We start from the raw sequence: 20,278 nt of genomic DNA, 5'->3' as shown, positions 1-20,278 counted from the left end.
CCAAATAAATTTTGGGTCTAATTTTCTTTTAAATCCTCTCTCATTAGACACTTAAGCTATTTAATCATCCCATCCACTTTTACACATTTTACAATTTAGTCATTTTCATTTAATTAACTATCCAAACATTAAAATTTCCTAACAAAATTTTAATAGCACATTACTAATATTTCATAAATATTTATAAAATTATTTTCGACTCTGTTTTACAAGATAAAGGTCCTGATACCTTATTTTACCCAATTTCTTCAATAATTTCTTTTTCTAACTAACCACTAAATCAGTAAAATTTTTCTATCAATATTTTCATACGATTTTTCTATCATATCTGTAATACCCCAAAAATTTTTACAGTAAAATATTATCCCTGATATAGTAAAATAAGGAAATAAAGTGACAAAAAGGAAAATTCGATGGATCTCTGAAAAGGAATTGACGGTAAAAAGGATCTAGCCCGGACGGGTGATCCTATTCTGATATAGCCCTCCCGAAGAATACGTGTAAAATGGATTTAGCCCGGACGGGTAATCCGAATTAGGGTCTGAATTTAGCCTGGACTGGTAATTCAGATCCAAGCTCATTAGAGTAATTGTCGTTGCAGGGGATTTAACCTGGACTGGTAATCCCGACAATACTCTATGAGTTTATATTACAAGGGATTTAGCCTGGACTGGTAATCCCACTGTAAGGATGAGGTTCGCGGGAGTGTGCTCTCTGATATGAAATGTGTAAGACCATGGTTGAAAGATACCATGGCAGCCTGATATGAAATGTGTAAGACCATGGTTGAAAGATACCATGGCAACCTGATATGAAATGTGTAAGACCATGGTTGAAAGATACCATGGCAACCTGATATGAAATGTGTAAGACCATGGTTGAAAGATACCATGGCAACGTGATATGAAATGAACAAGACCATGGTTGAAAGATACCATGGCAACATGACAGAAAATGAGTAAGACCATAGTTAAAAGACACTATGGCATCATGTCAAAGATAAATAAGACCATGGATGGGAGACACTCTAACATCTGTTGAACAATTGATATTCAGGTAATATGTATCAGATGACGAATGGTTATATGAAATAATTATGAAGATAGATAAACTAAATAAGTATAAGTACATGGAATATAATTTATATTAAGTTTGATATAAGCTATTACCGGAATAAATATACATAAAATATATAGAAATGATGGAGCATGAAATATTGATATAATGAAATGAATGATATATGCTTATGAAGAAACGGTAAGAGCATGATATGTTTCATGACATGTACATATATGATTATCTTTGATATGTTGATACAAGGAAATTATGTAAGTTGAGACTATTATTAAACTCAAGTGCGATATGTCGAGAAAATAGATATATAAATGTTGAATTTATATGAGATATGTGCAAGTATACTAACAATGTTGTTGTTTGATGCTTATACAAGTGTCAAACTGTTGATTGAATGGTAATATATTTATTTATATGATGCATTGAATCGGTAAGTATTTAATTTTTTTTAGTGATCTGTAAATGGTAATAATGCTCTGAAACCCTGTTCTGGCAGCGGATATGGGTTAGGGGTGTTACAATATCAATTTTCATGCAAAAATATTGAAATAAATTTCTATTTAAATCAGATTTGTGGTTACGAAAACACATTCCGATAACCTTGAATTTAGGCCTTTACAATCCCAGTCTGTAAGCAAATTGATTTCACCGCTCTTGATATGTTAGATATTCATGATGCTGTAATTAATTATTTTGATGCTATTGGTTGGAGCTCATTTGCAAATATTTCTTGTCATGCATATTATGAGTTGATCTATGAGTTTTACACTACATTTAGCTTTAATATTAATGCATTACAGACAGTTGAAACACAAAACATTGTCTGTTTTCGTCTGCTTGGGAAGGACTTTCGAATGTCGATATTTGATTTTAATATTGCCATGGGTTTCGTTGACCCTGACAATATTCAATCCGATTCCTATCATACTGCTCTTTTAGACATTCCAAGCAACTTTAATGCTCAAAATGCTTATCGTGTTTTAACCAATTCTAATCAACTTTATAATCCGAAAACCATAAAAGACTTATTGGTGCATGAACCGGCTTTAAGATATATTCACCGATTTTTGGCATTTAGTTTTTCGGGACGAAACGATTCATCCGCTGTTTTAACGAGAACTGAATTATTTTTCTTGTGGTGTATGCACTCCGGTTACAAAGTTAATTTAGGATATTGGTTTGCACGAAATTTTCATGCTGTTTTGCGTTGTAATCGTCCACTAATACTTGGGTCGTATATTACGAACTTAAACCTCTACACTTTTTTCTTTTGAAAACGGTTTCTCGTCCTTGACATGTGCATATCAAATGGATAGCCTAGATAAATATTGTTTAGATTCTATGGGTTTGCTTGCCGGCACCCCTACTGCGTATTATTTTGTTCCTTCAGGTACACGGACTGCTTGTGGGAATATGGTTTTTCGCCAACGCCCACATTTCGCTACTCGAGAGCAAGAGGAACAGACTCCAACTGTGGAGGCCCGTTTAAGCCAAATCGAAGCTTGACTTGGAACGATGGAAATCCAAGTCTCCACAATCCTCGAAATCCTGCAGAGTTGTTACCCCCAACACCAACCACTTCATTAACATATATGGGGAGTATTTTTTACTTTTTCTTTTTATTTTAGGCTGCTTACTTTTATTTCGTATAATATATGCTTGAGGACAAGCATTGATTAAGTAGGGGGGATGGATGGTAAATATGCATAATTTTTGCTGCATGTCTCTCTTTTGCATGTGTTCAATCATACGTTAAATTCATTCGATAGTTTATTTAAACATTAAGCCTTTAATCTCATATTTAGTTAATTTGGACAATTGGGCAAGGTTTGAACTAAAATGTTCAAGTATATAGTTTAGTCAACATTTGTGTCGTAAAATTGATATATGTAGCTAGATTTTTTTTTCATAAATTGATTTTTTGGAAAAGTATATTTGCTTGTGCATTAATAAATAAGTGAATACATTAAGGTTCAAGTTATGAGTGAAGTTTCGAAAATGTGACCGGATTGAGTAACTGGGTTAAGGTGCTTGGGTTGTTATCTTATCTCGCGTAAAAAGGTTCGAGTGACAAGTCGATAACTTATAAACATTCCGCTAATTGAGCTTTCAAAAAAAAAGAAGAAGAAATAATATATAATAAATAAATAAAATTTTAAGACTGTTTGAATTGAGTGACCGAGCTAGGGTGTTTGGGTTGTCATCCTAGTTCGCGTAAAAAGGTTTGACCACGTCAATAATTTTATTTTTCTAATGCGTAGTTAATTAATAATGCCTTGCAAGTTATTAGATTCAAACTCAATTTAATAAAATTATTTAGTTCACATATTTTAATTTTATGACACTTGTTGCTCAAACTTTATATCTTGAGCATTTTGTAACACCCCTCGCCCGTATCCCTCGCCGGAACAGGGTTCGAGGTGTTGCCCGACTTAAACTCAGTCAATCACACAAAAACAGTGCTGAAAAATTTCAATCAATTTAAAACTTTTCTTTTCACATGCAATCTGTCCCATATATGGGCTTACGAGGCCCAAAACATCACTAGCCAACACCTTTGGCTAAATTATAATATCACATACTCAACATTAAAACCCTATACATGCCATAGACTCAAAATACTAGGATTTACTTACACCAATAACGTGAGCTCGACAGTGTGATAATATCTCTGGCGAACTCCAACCCGAGTAGGTAACCGAAGTCAACAATCTATAAAACAGAGGAACGTAACAACGGAGTAAGCTTTCATAAGCTTAGTAAGTCTTAAGCAATGCAAACAAATAAACGCAATTATACTTCGATTATTCAATTTCTTAAGTGGCCATATTCTAGGTATATTGCCATCTGGCTGAATACACACAAACACATAATGCACGTTTAGCATTCTTATCACACTTAATTTGAATTCGTATAACATAATTAAATCGAATACTTTCACATACTTTCACACCCTGACCCGGTGTATCATGATCATAGATATAGTTATAACATTTATTCACGTATGTATCACAATGCACGCTTATGATTCATTGCAGATCAAACTCACATATGAGTACATAATGCGTACTTGGCCCACTAATGTACTGAATGTATTCACTTGTCAACCTAAAACGAGATACCTTAGTCATGGACTTTTCTCAAATCACCGGCATTTAGCCTGTTAGGCTCGAGGCCCGATATCAGTTCACCAGCATTATAGCCTACTAGGCTCGAAGGCCCGAATAGTATCTCACCGGCATTATAGTTTGCTAAGCTCAAAGGCCCGAATAATCAAGTCAACAAGTTCCATATAACTTATTCATATCAATTAAGTACTAACATCATTCGAATGTATATAATTATACATCTCAAACACTTTTCTTTCATCTCATTTTCACACTTAGCATTTGATAGCTTATGCATAACATTTCACTCACGTTCATTTCAAACTTATTATTCAATTATAAAAGCATATTGCATTTTTACCAACATGTTATACTTTCCATTAGGCCATATAAGCATGATACAATACACTATCATTTCATCTTTAACATTCGGCTAAACCCTTATCTTACAAGGAACACTGAATTCACATAACATATCATTTCACCGGCATTACGCCTGCTAGGCACAAAGGCCCGAATACACATCACCGGCACGAAGCCTGCTAGGCAAGAATGCCCGAATACACATCACCAGCACGAAGCCTGTTAGGCACGAATGCCCGAATACACATCACCGGCACGAAGTCTGCTAGGCACGAAGGCCCGAATACACATCATCGGCACTAATCCTGCTAGGCACGAAGGCCAGAATACACATCACCGGCACTAAGCCTGCTAGGCACGAAGGCCCGAATATAATACCAGCACTAGGCCTGCGGGATTTATCCCGGATATAATACCAGCACGAAGCCTGCGGGATTTAACCCGAATACACATAAAATATCATGCATATTTAATCATATATTAATACATCTCATTCAACATATCACATTCGTAGTCATTTGCAACATTCGGGTATAAGCTCCATATGAACACCATCGTTTACATTTCGGTTCAAAAGTCATTCATAAATATCACATATCCATTTCACCATTCAAACTTAACCCATAGTGACCATTCGACTATAAGTCATATACATAAATTATTTATCGCACAACTTAATTCAAGTAGAACCAAAAGGTCACGATTCATCTAATATATACATATTGCTTACTGATTCACACACAACCTTTCAAATTAGCAATTATAAGATGGTTCCGCACATAGCCCATCCTTATCGATAATTTACGATGGTTTTACCCTTACTCACATATATGTCATAGGCATTTTTACCTATGCTTCGCAATTCACATTCATGATTCAATTCCAATCGATTTAACATGCATAAGTACATATCACATACCTTAATAATTTACTTTACGGAACGAATCCACATATCGTATTAGCCCATAGTCTTATAGCACCACACTTTTAATAGTTTACCTCATCGAAGTTCACATTTAATCACTTTAGTGCCAAGCCATATTCGGCTACCACAAAGGACTAATAATAATTTTATACACATCATGGTTTCCTTTAGGTATTTAATAATCACAAATCGTGATATCTCTACCAGCACATATACGGCACAGTTTATTCATTGTAACACTCATTTAGTGCATCAAATTTCCAAATCCAATTCAACTTAAGCATAATAGCCATAATCGGCTTATAGCCTTAAATCATTACATATTCGGCACATTAACTAAATAAAATTTACATTCCCTTTTCCATATTAATTTAACTCTTGGGCATATAAAAAGGAATCAAGCTTAAACACTTAAGAACTTACCTTGAATGTTGCCGAACGATTACAACGGCTATTGGATTACTTTCTCTTTTCCCTTATCCAAATTTTGCCTCTCTATGCTCTTGAGCTTAAATTCAAAGATTTTAAACTAGTCATTATGCGACTATTCGAGCATCACTTTCAAAATATAATATATACATATATATATTCGACTTTCACACCTACTGATCATAGTAAGCTTATAAGAAATCAATAAGCAACTCATTAACAAATTTTTGTCAATGTTTACCACATAATCATAATTTCACTGCAAGCAGTCTTCCTGAGCAACAGTCACTAAATCATTTATAACTGGAGCTACGAAACTCCAAACAAGTGTCATTAATTTTCCCTGAATATAGACTTATATATCTTTCATCCATAAAATTTTCAGAATTTTTGGTTTGACTAATCTGACCACTCCTTACTACAAATCAAATTTCTCATTGTACATAATTCAAAATATGTTCTCGTTTATTTCATTTGAAACTAGACGCATTAAGGAGTCTAAGCATATAAATTTCATCTTATGAACATTTTTGTATAATTTATAATGATTTTATAAAGACAGAACAGAGGATCTAGAAGTCATTCTGACCCTGTTCCACATCACTTCAAATATCTCATTATCGGAAATTCTTTTGCTTACACAGTTTGTTTTATAAGAAACTAGACTCATTAAGCTTTAATTACATAATTTATTCAGCTTCTAACTCATCTCTCACAATTTATGGTGATTTTCCAAAATCACGTTACTGCTGCTGTCCCAAACAGATTTATTACCAAATCACTCTTTCACACATACCTTGCATACATGTTATTTAAACATGCATATCACCAATCAATCATCACATATCTATAATTTTACTTAAGCATAATCTTCATTTCATCATTTTAAAGCACAACATGTTAGCCGATTTTTCCCTTAGCATCTAAGGCACATGCATGCTCATTTGTTTGGCTCAACTTCACCTATCTTCTATTTTTCATCAAAAGGACATGAAACAACAACCATTTCCTTCATTTTAATTCATGACCGAATGTTCACAACACAACCAAAAATCAAAATATGCTTCATGAGTTAGGGTAGAATCAAGAAGAACTCATGAACATCAAGATAGAAGCAAACTACCATGAACTTACCTTAGATTTTTCTTCCCCAAGTGACCGAACATTCAAAGCTCTTTGCCTCTCCTTTCTCTTCTATTTTCAGCTTTCATGAACAAGAATGAACAAAAACCTTCCTTTTCTTCCTTTTTGTTATTCTATTACTAAGCATTTTATGACACAAAATAACATATATTATTTGTGCCGTACTTATGCCATAACTTCAATAAAAAAATTTGCACATGTTGTCTACCATTAACACCATGGCCGGCCACTACACATAAAATGGGGAGTTTGACAAGCAAATCCTCCTATTTTACACTACTATTTATTAGGCCACTACATATTAGCCTATAGCATTTTCAAAAATTTTCACATAGGTCCTATTTCATAATTTCACTCACAAATGGCGGAATCTGTAATATCCTGATTTTGGGCCTAGTCGGAATAGTGGTTTCGTGACCACAAAATCTGAGATAGAAATAATTATTTTATGATTATTTTGAGGTCTATGATATGATTGCATGATTGTGTGAAAATTTTGTGAAGAAATTTTATGCATAAGGTGCTTAAATTGAAATTAGGGACTAAATCGAATAATTTGTAAAACTTGCATTCTAGAAGTTTCTAGTATGAAATTGTTTTGAAATATTAATTAGGAGTCTTAAATAGAAATTTTACCAATTTCTAAGTCTATGGACAAAAATTGGATATGGATGGAATTTTTGAAAAGTTTAGTAGTAAGGGCATTTTGGTCATTTAGGGGTAAAATGAATTAAAATACAAAATTAAAAGCCAATTTTGCTCATCTTCAACCCCATGGCCGAATATAGCAAGGAGAAACCATGGCTAGGGTTTTTCAAGCTTCCAAGCTCGATTGTAAGTCCGTTCTAGCCTCGTTTTTAATGATTTTTACGTTTTTAGAGTCCCGGTAGCTCGATTAAGCTTATGCTAGCAATAATTCAACCTAGGGTTCATATTTGGAAAAATACCCATAGGTAAAATTTGTGTATTTTGATGTTTTATGATAGAATATGAGGTTTTAAATTATGTTAGACAACTTGTGCTACTCGGTTTTAAGCGAAAACTAGCAAAATGGCTTAATTAGTAAAAATACCTAATAGTCATAAGTACATGTTAGAGTGAGAATTTGATGTTGCCATAGAAGGGAAAAATGATCAGCATGTCATAAAACATAAGAAAATAGGCTGGAGTTTAATTTACGAGCTTTGGGGCAAAAGTGTAAATATGCAAAAGTTTAGGGGCAAAACTGTAATTTTTCCAAAATATGATTTTGGGTCAATTTGAATAATGTGAGTCCTAATTATACTATATTTTAAATGATAGAACAAGGAAGACCAAAATTCGGGCTAAAATGGGGAAAATACCAAGTTGTGGACGAAATGGTAAAAGTAGTCGTTTTCGCATACGAGGTAAGTTCATGTGTAAATGTAGTAACATAATTGTCATTTTAAGCAATTTAATGTTGTTTATATGATATGATGCTGATTATTACCATGAAATATTATGCTTTGTGGTTATTGTTGAATAATATGTAATTATGTGAATTACTTGGTGAGTATGAACTATCACCGAAGTATCAATTTCGATACTCCGTGGAAGATGGCAAAGATGTGTGATTGAGGAAAACGCCCGTTTGAACCTTGGGAATAGATTAGGATACAAGTGACATGTCACTAGGATGTTTGGGCATCCGAACTCGTTAAGTTGAGTCCGAGTTCACTTATGGATGCAAATGTCCGAGCTCGTTGAGTTGAGTCCGAGTTCGCTTATGGGTGGGTTACATAGTAGCTTGGCTACATATGTGGCACTTATGTGCAAACTTTCCATGTATCCGAATTATATTCCGATGTGTTCAACGGGTAAAATTCTATTCAAGCGGAGGAATACTCGAGATGAAAGGGACGTATTGGTAAGTGTTGTGAAATGAATACTTTGAACAGGTATGTACTTAACCCTCGGGTTGAAAACTCGATATAACAACAATATGGTAAGATGATAAATGAAAATGTGATATGAATGTCTCGGTGATGATTATGCAAATGATGTTTTATGTTTGCTTATATAGTTGCGTTACTTGCTATTTGCATGTGAGCTTACTAAGCATTTATGTTTACTTCCTCCTTTTCATTCCTTGTAGTGTTGACAAGCCAGCTCGGAAATCAGGAACGATCGGAGGCTTGCTCACACTATCCGTATACCATCTTGGCATAATGGCTTGTATATTTTGAGTATGGCATGTATAGCATTATAATCATTTTGTGTATATGGTCATATGATATGGTTATTGAGTGGTATGGAAATGCTTGGTAATGATTAGCCATTGGAATGGCTAATCATGATCATATTTGGTGTTATGTATGCTAAATTGCTAGCTAATCCATGGAAACCATGAAATAGGTAAAATTTACCATAAAATAGATTCAGACAGCAACAGTGACGTGAGTTTGAAAAATCAATAAAAATAGTAGATATACAATTAGATGATGAATAATATATGGAATTGAAGAATTATGAGTCTATTTTCATATGGATGGAGCAAAACAGGTATATGAGTTATATTTGATGAGATGTTTAAATTTTTGTGAAACAGGGCCAGAGCAATTTCTGGATCCCCTATTCTGACTTTGGAAATTCACCATAAATTGTTCAAAGATAATTAGAAGTCATAACTTATATGTACAGATTTCTTATTGAGTCTAGTTTTATTAGAAGCAAACGGTATAGTCATTTAAACTCTGTACAGGAAGATATTTGATTCAAAATACACAGAGGTCAGAGCAGTCAAACTCTAAAACAGGGGATACTTTAACTAATAAACTGTAATAATTTGCTCGACCAAAAATTCTATAAAAAAAATTAGTAAATAGATATATGAGTCTAGTTTCAGGGAAAATTTACAGAATTGGATTTCGAGTTTCGTAACTCGAGATATGAATTTTTAAGCGACTATGACGCAGATTTTTAGTGTTAGGATCGTCCCGATTAAGCAACGAACAAGTAAAAATAGTAGAAGAAATTGAGAAGATGAACACACAAATTTAACGTGGAAAAACCCCTCAAAAGAGGATAAAAAACCACGGGTAAAGATAAATTTACTATAATGGCAAAAGAATGAAGAGTAAAAAAGATGGAGATAAAAACTAAACCCCGAAAACCCGAAAAACAAAGAACCCTCAAACGTAAACACAAAATTCTCTGAATGTATTATGAGTTCTAATCTAATGGGTGCCTCTTAATTCTAAGATTGTAAAGGAGCCTATTTATAGGCTAAATTAGTAAGTCAAATAAACTATACTAATAAATGCTAAATATATTATACTAATAAATACTAAATCTTCTAGAAAGAAAATATATTTTTGTTTAACTTGACTTGCAAGCAATCTCTTAGAATTTGGGTCACATAATTCTAACAGTTAGCTTGACTGAAAATTTTAAAAATAAATTGTTTGAGCTGTTTAAGTAATGAATTAAGTCTGTTAACACCTCGTGTTCGACTCTGGCGATGGTCTCGGGTACGGGGAATTACATTTGGTGGTATCAGAGCAGGTTTAGTCGGTTCTCAGACTAACCTAGCATGTGTAAAAGTTTAGCTATACATGCCACTGATCTGTGATAGTGTGATGTCTTCCGACGCGTATGAGTACCGTCTTATTTAGACAGGGTACTCTCCAACCGAGCTGCGCCGACCATGTTTAATGTTATGTGAAGGTATTTGAGTAAAATTATGATTATGATAAGTCTCGATTTAGAAAAGTATGAATAAAATTTTATGATACATATGTGATAAATATCCATATTTGCTTCATGCTCATATGATGTAGTGTATATGGCTTACTTGATAAGATGAACGGAATAACTAGAAAGTAGTAGAGGTTTGAATAAAAGTCATAATATTATGATACAAATGAAAATGTCCTTGTCTTGATTTGGACGTCGAATGTTATTGACTGCTAATGATATATAATTTTATGAGATAAATGATTATAATGAAATGAACTTATCTATGTTAAATTGTTGGACTGAATTATATGATTGTAATGATATGTACATGATGATGCACGAAATGAATGTTGTGATTGTGATGCAAATATCTATGTTTGTTTGGCCTTATATGATGTCATGAGCATGACTTAATTTAATTAAATGAATGGATAAGTAAAGCTATCTAGAAAACATAGAATGTATGCATAAGTATATTGTCTAAATGGACAATAGGAAAATTTGTGTAAGCCAACATGAATGTTGCATTGCCTGAATGAATGACATGATTTTGATGATGTTGCTATGATGATGGGAGTTATGTCATATGTGTATGTATAAGAAAGTCGAGTCAGAGATCCTACAACCCCTCCCCCTTACCGAAGTGGTACTTATAATGGAATTTCATGAGATTTGTATTGAATAAGTTTCTAGTTGAGAACCCAAAGAGTTTAGTGATAGAATAATTATAAGTATGATCAGAGATTGAAAATGAGCTGATAAGTAAAGTCAGAGCCAGTAAAGTATCGAATTGACGTAAAGATTATTGGAGTTATGCACTATCCCAATTAGAGAAGGAATTCTCTTTGGTAAATCGAATTACTCTGGTGCAAGGTTGAGAAAAGTGTAAATCAAAATTTATTCAGAACTGACCTTCTTTAGTGAATGGTTTAATATGAAATTTGTGATGGCTGAACTAGTTGGGGAAATGATATTTGAAATGTGAACTATCTGAGTGTGACAGTTATGACTGGACAGATTTAGTAGTCTTTTTGAGATGTTCTATGTGTTTACCCGTTCTCAGAAATATTTCTATGGCTATTGATCTTCTGAAGAAATTCTTGTTATATGGGAATGTCTTCTAATTCTGTTGTTGGATGAAAGCATTGGTAGTCTGACTGGTTTATAATTTATATTGCTCTATTTCATCGGGTATTGTATTTCATTTCGTCTTATAAGAATTGATGAGAGAATACGTATGATATTATGATTCTGTTTCTTCTCCTTGATGCTTCATCTGATATATATGTATGGGAAGATATATTGTTCTTGTTATATTTGATTCCAGTGGGATTAAATGATGTATTCTTTTGGACTTTCTTTCTTTGAAGAATTATCGGGGTATTCTGTATTTTCTCTATGAGTTTGGTTTTCGATTCTTCGACATAGTATCATATCTTGGGTTTCTTTATCCTGGATCTCTTTATTCTGGATTTCTTTATTCGGTTTTCTTGTTATCTTTGTTCCATAATTTGTCAATTATGACTCATGTTCGAAGTACGTTCTTTAGCTCGTGATAATCATGTCAAATATGACTATACTTCTAATTTGATCTTGGTAATGTGGTGATTTTAGTATTGGGATTTTTTTTCTAATTTCTATATAAGGATTTGACATCAGTAAAGGCATAGGTGATAAAAGCGCGAGTTTCAGTCGGTATGGTGAATTATTTATTTGAAAGATTTCATGTGACAATTATGTCAGGACTATTTTTTTTTCAAGTCTGATAATATAATTTCATTTTTGTACGGATAAAAGAGTAAATAGTCTGAACGAGAAGTGTATATTTATTAGAAAGAGTTGGATATTAGTTAAAATCACTACGAATGATAAGGTTTTCGTCTTGTGAAAGCTGAAAAGTTTATTACATGTTGACAAAGTTTGGATAGATGAGAATATTGGTAACCGAAGCGTCTGAACTAGACTAGTCTACATTGAGTAAAGACTTCCTGACTTTCAGTAATGTACTGTTGTATGAATTGTGATGTGTTTCAAGACAGTGAGGTAATGTGATAGTTTAGAGCATTCGATGTTACATAAAATCGGAGTTGTTAAAGGGGTTAAAGCCGAACATTGGGATCTATCAAAATTATCCTTGTTAGTGTTGATATTGGGATGGAAATGAGAAGGATTATTCTTGAGGCCATATCAAAAATATTTCCATGGCGGAAAGAGGAAAATGTGATGTATCCTATTATTAAATGTTTGGCGAGATCTATAAATCATATATGTATTGAATGAATTCCTACTCATCAGATTCATGGAATTTCAGGTCTCTTTGATTGTTGGATTTCTTGGAATTCCGGTCTCCATGAAATCAAGTTGAGATCTCGGTTTTATGTCATGATATCATGGGAAACTGAGAAAGGTTGAAATTTTAAGAACAGTTGAGAGTTGAGACTGTAAGCTTTTAGATCATATGAGAAATTAAAGAGATGTATTGGAGGTACAGCCTAAGTGAAAGTTCTTTGGCACCGAATATGAGATTAAAAGTGAAGACCACTTTTCTAGTAAGATTTTCGGGGACGAAAATCCCTAAGGGGGGAGAGTTGTAATATCCTAATTTTGGACCTAGTCGGAATAGTGGTTTCGTGACCACAAAATCCGAGATAGAAATAATTATTTTATGATTATTTTGAGGTCTATGATATGATTGCATGATTGTGTGAAAATTTCGTGAAGAAATTTTATGCATAAGGTGCTTAAATTGAAATTAGGGACTAAATCGAATAATTTGTAAAACTTGCATTCTAGAAGTTTCTAGTATGAAATTGTTTTAAAATATTAATTAGGAGTCTTAAATAGAAATTTTACCAATTTCTAAGTCTATGGAAAAAATTGGACATGGATGGAATTTTTGGAAAGTTTAGTAGTAAGTCCGTTCTAGCCTCGTTTTTAATGATTTTTACGTTTTTGGAGTCCCGATAGCTCATTAAGCTTATGCTAGCAATAATTCAACATAGGGTTCATATTTGGAAAAATACCCATAGTTGAAATTTGTGTATTTTGGTGTTTTATGATAGAATATGAGGTTTTAAATTATGTTAGACAACTTGTGCTACTCGGTTTTAAGCGAAAACTAGCAAAAGGGCTTAATCGGTAAAAATACCTAATAGTCATAAGTACATGTTAGAGTGAGAATTTGATGTTGCCATAGAAGGGAAAAATGATCAGCATGTAAACATAAGAAAATAGGCTGAAGTTTAATTTACGAGCTTTGGGGCAAAAGTGTAAATATGCAAAAGTTTAGGGGCAAAACTGTAATTTTGCCAAAATATGATTTTGGGTCAATTTGAATAATGTGAGTCCTAATTATACTATATTTTAAATGATAGAGCAAGGAACACCAAAATTCGGGCTAAAATGGGGAAAATACCAAGTTGTGGACGAAATGGTAAAAGTAGCCATTTTCGCATACGAGGTAAGTTCATGTGTAAATGTAGTAACATAATTTTCATTTTAAGCAATTTAATGTTGTTTATATGATATGATGCTGATTATTATCATGAAATATTATGCTTTGTGGTTATTGTTGAATAATATGTGATTATGTGAATTACTTGGTGAGTATGAACTATCACCGAAGTATCAATTTCGATATTCCGTGGAAGATGACAAAGATGTGTGATCGAGGAAAACGCCCGTTTGAACCTTAGGAATAGATTAGGATATAGTGACATGTCACTAGGATGTTTGGGCATCCGAACTCGTTGAGTTGAGTCCGAGTTCACTTATGGATGCAAATGTCTGAACTCGTTGAGTTGAGTCCGAGTTTGAGAGATGTAACTAGGCATTCGAGCTCGTTGAGTTGAGTCCGAGTTCACTCATGGATGCGAACGCCCGAGCTCGTTGAGTTGAGTCCGAGTTCGCTTATGGGCGGGTTACATAGTAGCTTGGCTACATATGTGGCACTTATGTGCAAACTTTCCATGTATCCGAATTATATTCCGATGTGTTCAACGGGTAAAATTCTACTCAAGCGGAGGAATACTCGAGATGAAAGGGACGTATTGGTAAGTGTTGTGAAATGAATACTTTGAACAGGTATGTACTTAACCCTCGGGTTGAAAACTCGATATAACAACAATATGGTAAGATGATAAATGAAAATGTGATATGAATGTCTCGGTGATGATTATGCAAATGATGTTTTATGTTTGCTTATATAGTTGCGTTACTTGCTATTTGCATGTGAGCTTACTAAGCATTTATGTTTACTTCCTCCTTTTCATTCCTTGTAGTGTTGACAAGCCAGATCGGAAATCGGGAACGATCGGAGGCATGCTCACACTATCCGTATACCATCTTGGCATAATGGCTTGTATATTTTGAGTATGGCATGTATAGCATTATAATCATTTTGTGTATATGGTCTTATGATATGGTTATTGAGTGGTATGGAAATGCTTGGTAATGATTAGCCATTGGAATGGCTAATCATGATCATATTTGGTGTTATGTATGCTAAATTGCTAGCTAATCCATGGAAACCATGAAATAGGTAAAATTTACCATAAAATAGATTCAGACAGCAGCAGTGACGTGAGTTTGAAAAATCACTAAAAATAGTAGAGATACAATTAGATGATGAATAATATATGGAATTGAAGAATTATGAGTCTATTTTCATATGGATGGAACAAAACAGGTATATGAATTATATTTTATGAGATGTTTAAATTTTTGTGAAACAGGGCCAGAGCAATTTCTGGATCCCCTGTTCTGACTTTGGAAATTCACCATAAATTGTTCAAAGATAATTAGAAGTCATAACTTATATTTACAGATTTCTTATTGAGTCTAGTTTTATTAGAAGCAAACGGTATAGTCATTTAAACTCTGTACAGGGAGATATTTGATTCGTAATACACAGAGGTCAGAGCAGTCAAACTCTGAAACAGGGGATATTTTAACTAATAAACTGTACTAATTTGCTCGACCAAAAATTCTATAAAAAAATTAGTAAATAGATATATGAGTATAGTTTTAGGGAAAATTTACGGAATTGGATTTCGAGTTTTGTAACTCGAGATATGAATTTTTAAGCGACTATGATGCAGATTGTTAGCTTGACTGAAAATTTTAAAAATAAATTGTTTGAGCTGTTTAAGTAATGAATTAAGTCTATTAACACCTCGTGTTCTACTTCGGCGACGGTCTCGGGTACGGGGCGTTACAGAATCAAAGCATGGGATTTTCACACATGCACTTTCACATGAAATAAACACATAATATAACATTTGATTATTTTTGGGATTCGGTTTTGTGATCCCGAAACCACTTTCCGACTAGGGCCAAATTAGGGCTGTCACACATTTATTTATTTTTGCTTAATTTGTTTACATTGATTATGTATGCGAAAAAGAGGCTCGATTTTTAATAAATTGTAGAACAAAATTTAATGTTTGAAAGAACAAACATGCTTGAGGGCAAGCGTGAGCCAAGTAGGGGGAGTTGATAAACACACTAATTTACATAATTCTTGTGTTTAATTTGGTTTATTTCTGAATTAATCCCTACTTAATTGGTGTTTTTTATGATTTAATATTGTCAGAGATGCAATTGGTCAAAAACGAGCAAAAAGGGACCAAATTGAAAGACAAATCATTGAGTTGGGGCCAAATCATAAAGATGGGAAGGCCAAGGATTTAACATCAATTTTGACTTTGTAAAAATCTAAAAATAGAAGATATTATTTAGTTTTATTGTTTATTGTTTATTTTTATTTTATTAATTTAGAATAGGCTATTTTTAGTAACCCTATATATATAAATAGGGGCTTTTAGTTTCCTAGAAAAATCATCCTTTAATTTGTATTCCTTCTTCTACTTGGAATAGAATTACTCTCTCTCTTGTATTTCCTTTTTCAATTTGGAGTTGGAATATCATTTCTTTTCTCTTCAATTTGACGTTGCATTTTGTAGTTTTGTCTCCAATTTTTGTTTCTTTTCCAGAATTGGGTCAATTGCTCTCCAATTCCCCTGTCCCTTTCAAAATTCCATCATCCTTCACACCAAGCCAAAACACAATCCACAACCTTCAAGCATGATTAAATTCATGCCACACTAAACCCCTTTCAGCTTTAAACCGGTGTTAACCCAGTCAAAAACCCGTGAGTTACGAACCCGAGCTGTTTAACTCCCAATTTTCGATATTTATTATTTCTCCGTATTAAGAGTATGACTTCGTCAACTCACAAATTCAAGTCAATACTAAGTCAAAAAGGATGTCGTTTGAATTAGTGTGGCTAGACGTACAGTTGGAATTCCGAAAGGATCGATTGTCTAATTGGTTTTCCGTGAACACATTAGCGTGCCAAGTGGGGATTGCTGTTTGGTTCCATCAAGGGAAGTAGTAACCGGATTTAAATGTCCCGAATGTTTGAGGGCATTGGTTCGAGCTAGGCTCTTCTAGAACGCAAAGCTGCCGGAGTTCTAAATCACGAACGTTTCGTAGGTTGTTCGATCAGTAAGGGTTAGTTATAGGACGTTCCATAACTAATTTACACAATGAATAGTTGCTGTCCAAGGCGTCCTTGGTAGCTATAACTAGCTTATTGGAAAAGAGGAGTTCACCTAATTTCGAGGATCGGGTCAAAGACAAAAGAACCCGTGCTTAAGGCTGAGCTAAGTTTAGTTGATTTTTCTTCAGATTACTTCGTTGTTTTTTTTATTTCATCTTTTACTTTTTACGTTCTTTTTTGTATTTATTTCAGGTTTCATATTTTATTCCCCCAAACATTGCGGGCACGACAACTGCCCAGACATAAATCTGGTCGAGAGATAAACAAATTTCAGTAAATCCAGTCTCTGTAGGATTGACCCTACTCCCTATACTACTTTAAATTGCAAATTAGGTGTAGGTTTATATTGGTGGAATTGACAGCCATCACCTGAAAAGATCAAAACGAACAGATCCTGAAACAAAAAGGAATTAGAATTTAAAAGCAGAAAGAAAAAAGGAAAAATTAACTCGGTTGAGCTTCCACATGCCTCGCGGAGGATGATTTCCTCAAGACCATTAACACTCTAGGACAACTCAACGAGGAGTTTCTCGCTCGACATCGAATTAAAGTCAACAATGCTTTGAGATTTTTTATTTATTTCACAATATAAGAGCAAAATAAGGAAGTTTCTGATTACAAATTATTTTTTCAATATCATATTATGAACCGAGATTGGATTGAAGAAATTAGGAATTTAAGAAGAGAAAAAGAGAGGTAGAAGAAGAGAAAAATACTGATTCATAAAGGAAATTTGCCCGTTACAATGCAATTTATACATGAAATTGTTCTAACAACCTAGTAACAGCTTAGTACTAATGCAGTTTATTTTAGACAGATGGTGTCAGCCATTGTTAGCTGGCTGTTGAAATCATCATAACGGTCTATTCGTTACTGCTGTAGTGAGCTTCAGCTGATTCAAGCTTGTTGTCTGCAAGTCGGCTGCTTGTTGGGCCTACATTTCTTTTTCCCTGGATCTCTTTAATGTTTGATAGCCCGCTCCCTTAATCCTTCTGGCCTGCTTCTTCTTTGATCCGTTCTATCTCTTTTCCCCAATTTTTCAATTTGGGTTTTCGTTTTCGTTTCCTGTTCTCAATTTCCCGAATTTCACCCAAACTCATAACATATCAAAAATCAAATTAAAATCTCTTGATTTGTGCCTTCGTATACTATTTGAATTAATTAATATGTGTAAGCAATTTTTCAACGTGTCAATCTCTTTCTGTTCCCTTTCCCCCTACTCTTTCACTCTTTTTTTTTTTTCCTTTTTTGGTTTATCTTAATGAATACTGAATTTTTCCGTATAAAGACGAAGCGTTGAATCTACTACGCCACCTTGGACTTATAACGTTATCCTCAAAAGCCCAATATGGACCTAGCGATAAGAAGGCCATTATAATAGAATGGGCCCAGTTTCCAAACCACCTTCAACTTTTGGTTTTTTTGCCATGTGTATACTTTTATTTTAAAAAAATTAGTTACTCCACTATTTAAATTTTAAAATTTAAATCTAAATATTAATGCTGTTAAATTTATTAGTGTGATATTTTGAAATAAAATTTACTTAGTAATCTTATAAATAAAAATAAAAATATTATAATTAACTTAAATTTAACAAAAATAATTTTAATTATGTTAAAGTTGCACTTAAATTTTTTGAAATTTGAAAGTAAAAGATATTAATTTTAATTTACAAATAAAATATTTTAACTTTTTTTTCTTTCTGTTTGATGTATTTCGACTGGAACAGAATGAACGGGAAATCAATGAAGTTTTTTTATTTATTATTTCATATTGTATTTGTAAGCTTCTTTTTTTTTTAAAATATTGTACAAATTGCTTTTCATTTGACCGAATTTTCGAAAACAGCCACCAAAAGATATCTTTAATAAATTTGTATATACATAGCGGGTTCAAATAAAAGGAAAGCAAGTAATTTGATTGTGAACTTGATTTCTCTATTTACTGACTATATTTTAAATGGGGTAATTTTGTTAAACCTTGTCTCAGATGAAATAGATGATCTTTCTGTTACTGGTTCTGCTAAATCCAACTCCATTTTCAGTGCAGTAGAGAGGTTGCATCAACGTGGTATTATTATGTTCTGCATTTTTTTTTTCTCCTTCTGAGTTGAGAAACCGAGAGAACAAATTGCTGATGCTGAGGCACTTTTAGACATCACCAACAAATGGTGATGGAATTGCTCTAACCAATTTCATCATCGACTCTCTTATTGGAGACTTGGCAAAACAGAGCATTAGAGTAGATGGCAGAACCAGAGGCGGACGGTGATTAACACCTAAGGGCTATGCTTTACTTGGATTTGGGGTAACATATTCGAAAGACTTGACAGGGCAGTGGGCAATGTCCATTGAGAAAGGAAGTTTTCGGAAACAATGGTTCAAGTTCAACCATTTTATTCATTCTAAAAAAAAAAAAACCTTTAACCAATCAAATCAAATTATAACACCTAACTATAATTTATTTTCCTCCATTTCTCTTATCACCCCACGTTTTTTCCAAAGCAAGAGCTTAAAATTAAAGTTTTTAACACAAATGATGGCTGCATGTGTAGGGGTGATCAAGCATCCATAGTTGATGGTGCCGTAAAGTTTGTAAAAGAGCTTGAGCATCTTTTGTAGACGCTTGAAGGTGAAAAGCTTCGGATACTGCAACGAGTAACATCAGCTTGTATGAATGGCCAATGCAACTTTCTTTAGAAGCATACAACACGAGAAACTCATCTGCTACTTATCCTAACAAATTCATATAATTCAGACAAATTACCAACCATACCTACTCTTTATTGGGTAATTGTCGTTGTTTCAAATTTTAAGCTCATCGACAACACTAGAACTACTTCAGTTAGTTTCATAAAAGCTTGAGTGGGTTATGTTCATGAAAACAAGAAGAGTTTAATGGAGAGAGATGAGAAGGAAGAAGAAAGAAAGAAAGAGAGAGAGAGAGAGAGAGAAGAAGAAAACTATTATTATTATT

General features: G+C 33.5%; 1 pseudogene; it reads right to left on the bottom strand.

Moving 5' to 3' along the window:
- LOC107903305 (putative glucose-6-phosphate 1-epimerase) overlaps nucleotides 1-17,843 on the bottom strand; it is a 33,907-nt pseudogene extending 16,064 nt beyond the window's left edge.
- Between the last annotated feature and the right edge of the window lie 2,435 nt (nucleotides 17,844-20,278).

This window comes from Gossypium hirsutum, chromosome A05, assembly GCF_007990345.1.
Source record: "Gossypium hirsutum isolate 1008001.06 chromosome A05, Gossypium_hirsutum_v2.1, whole genome shotgun sequence".
Classification (NCBI taxonomy): domain Eukaryota; kingdom Viridiplantae; phylum Streptophyta; class Magnoliopsida; order Malvales; family Malvaceae; genus Gossypium; species Gossypium hirsutum.
Note: the sequence above shows the minus strand (reverse complement) of the source record. Positions and strands in the feature narration are given on the sequence as shown.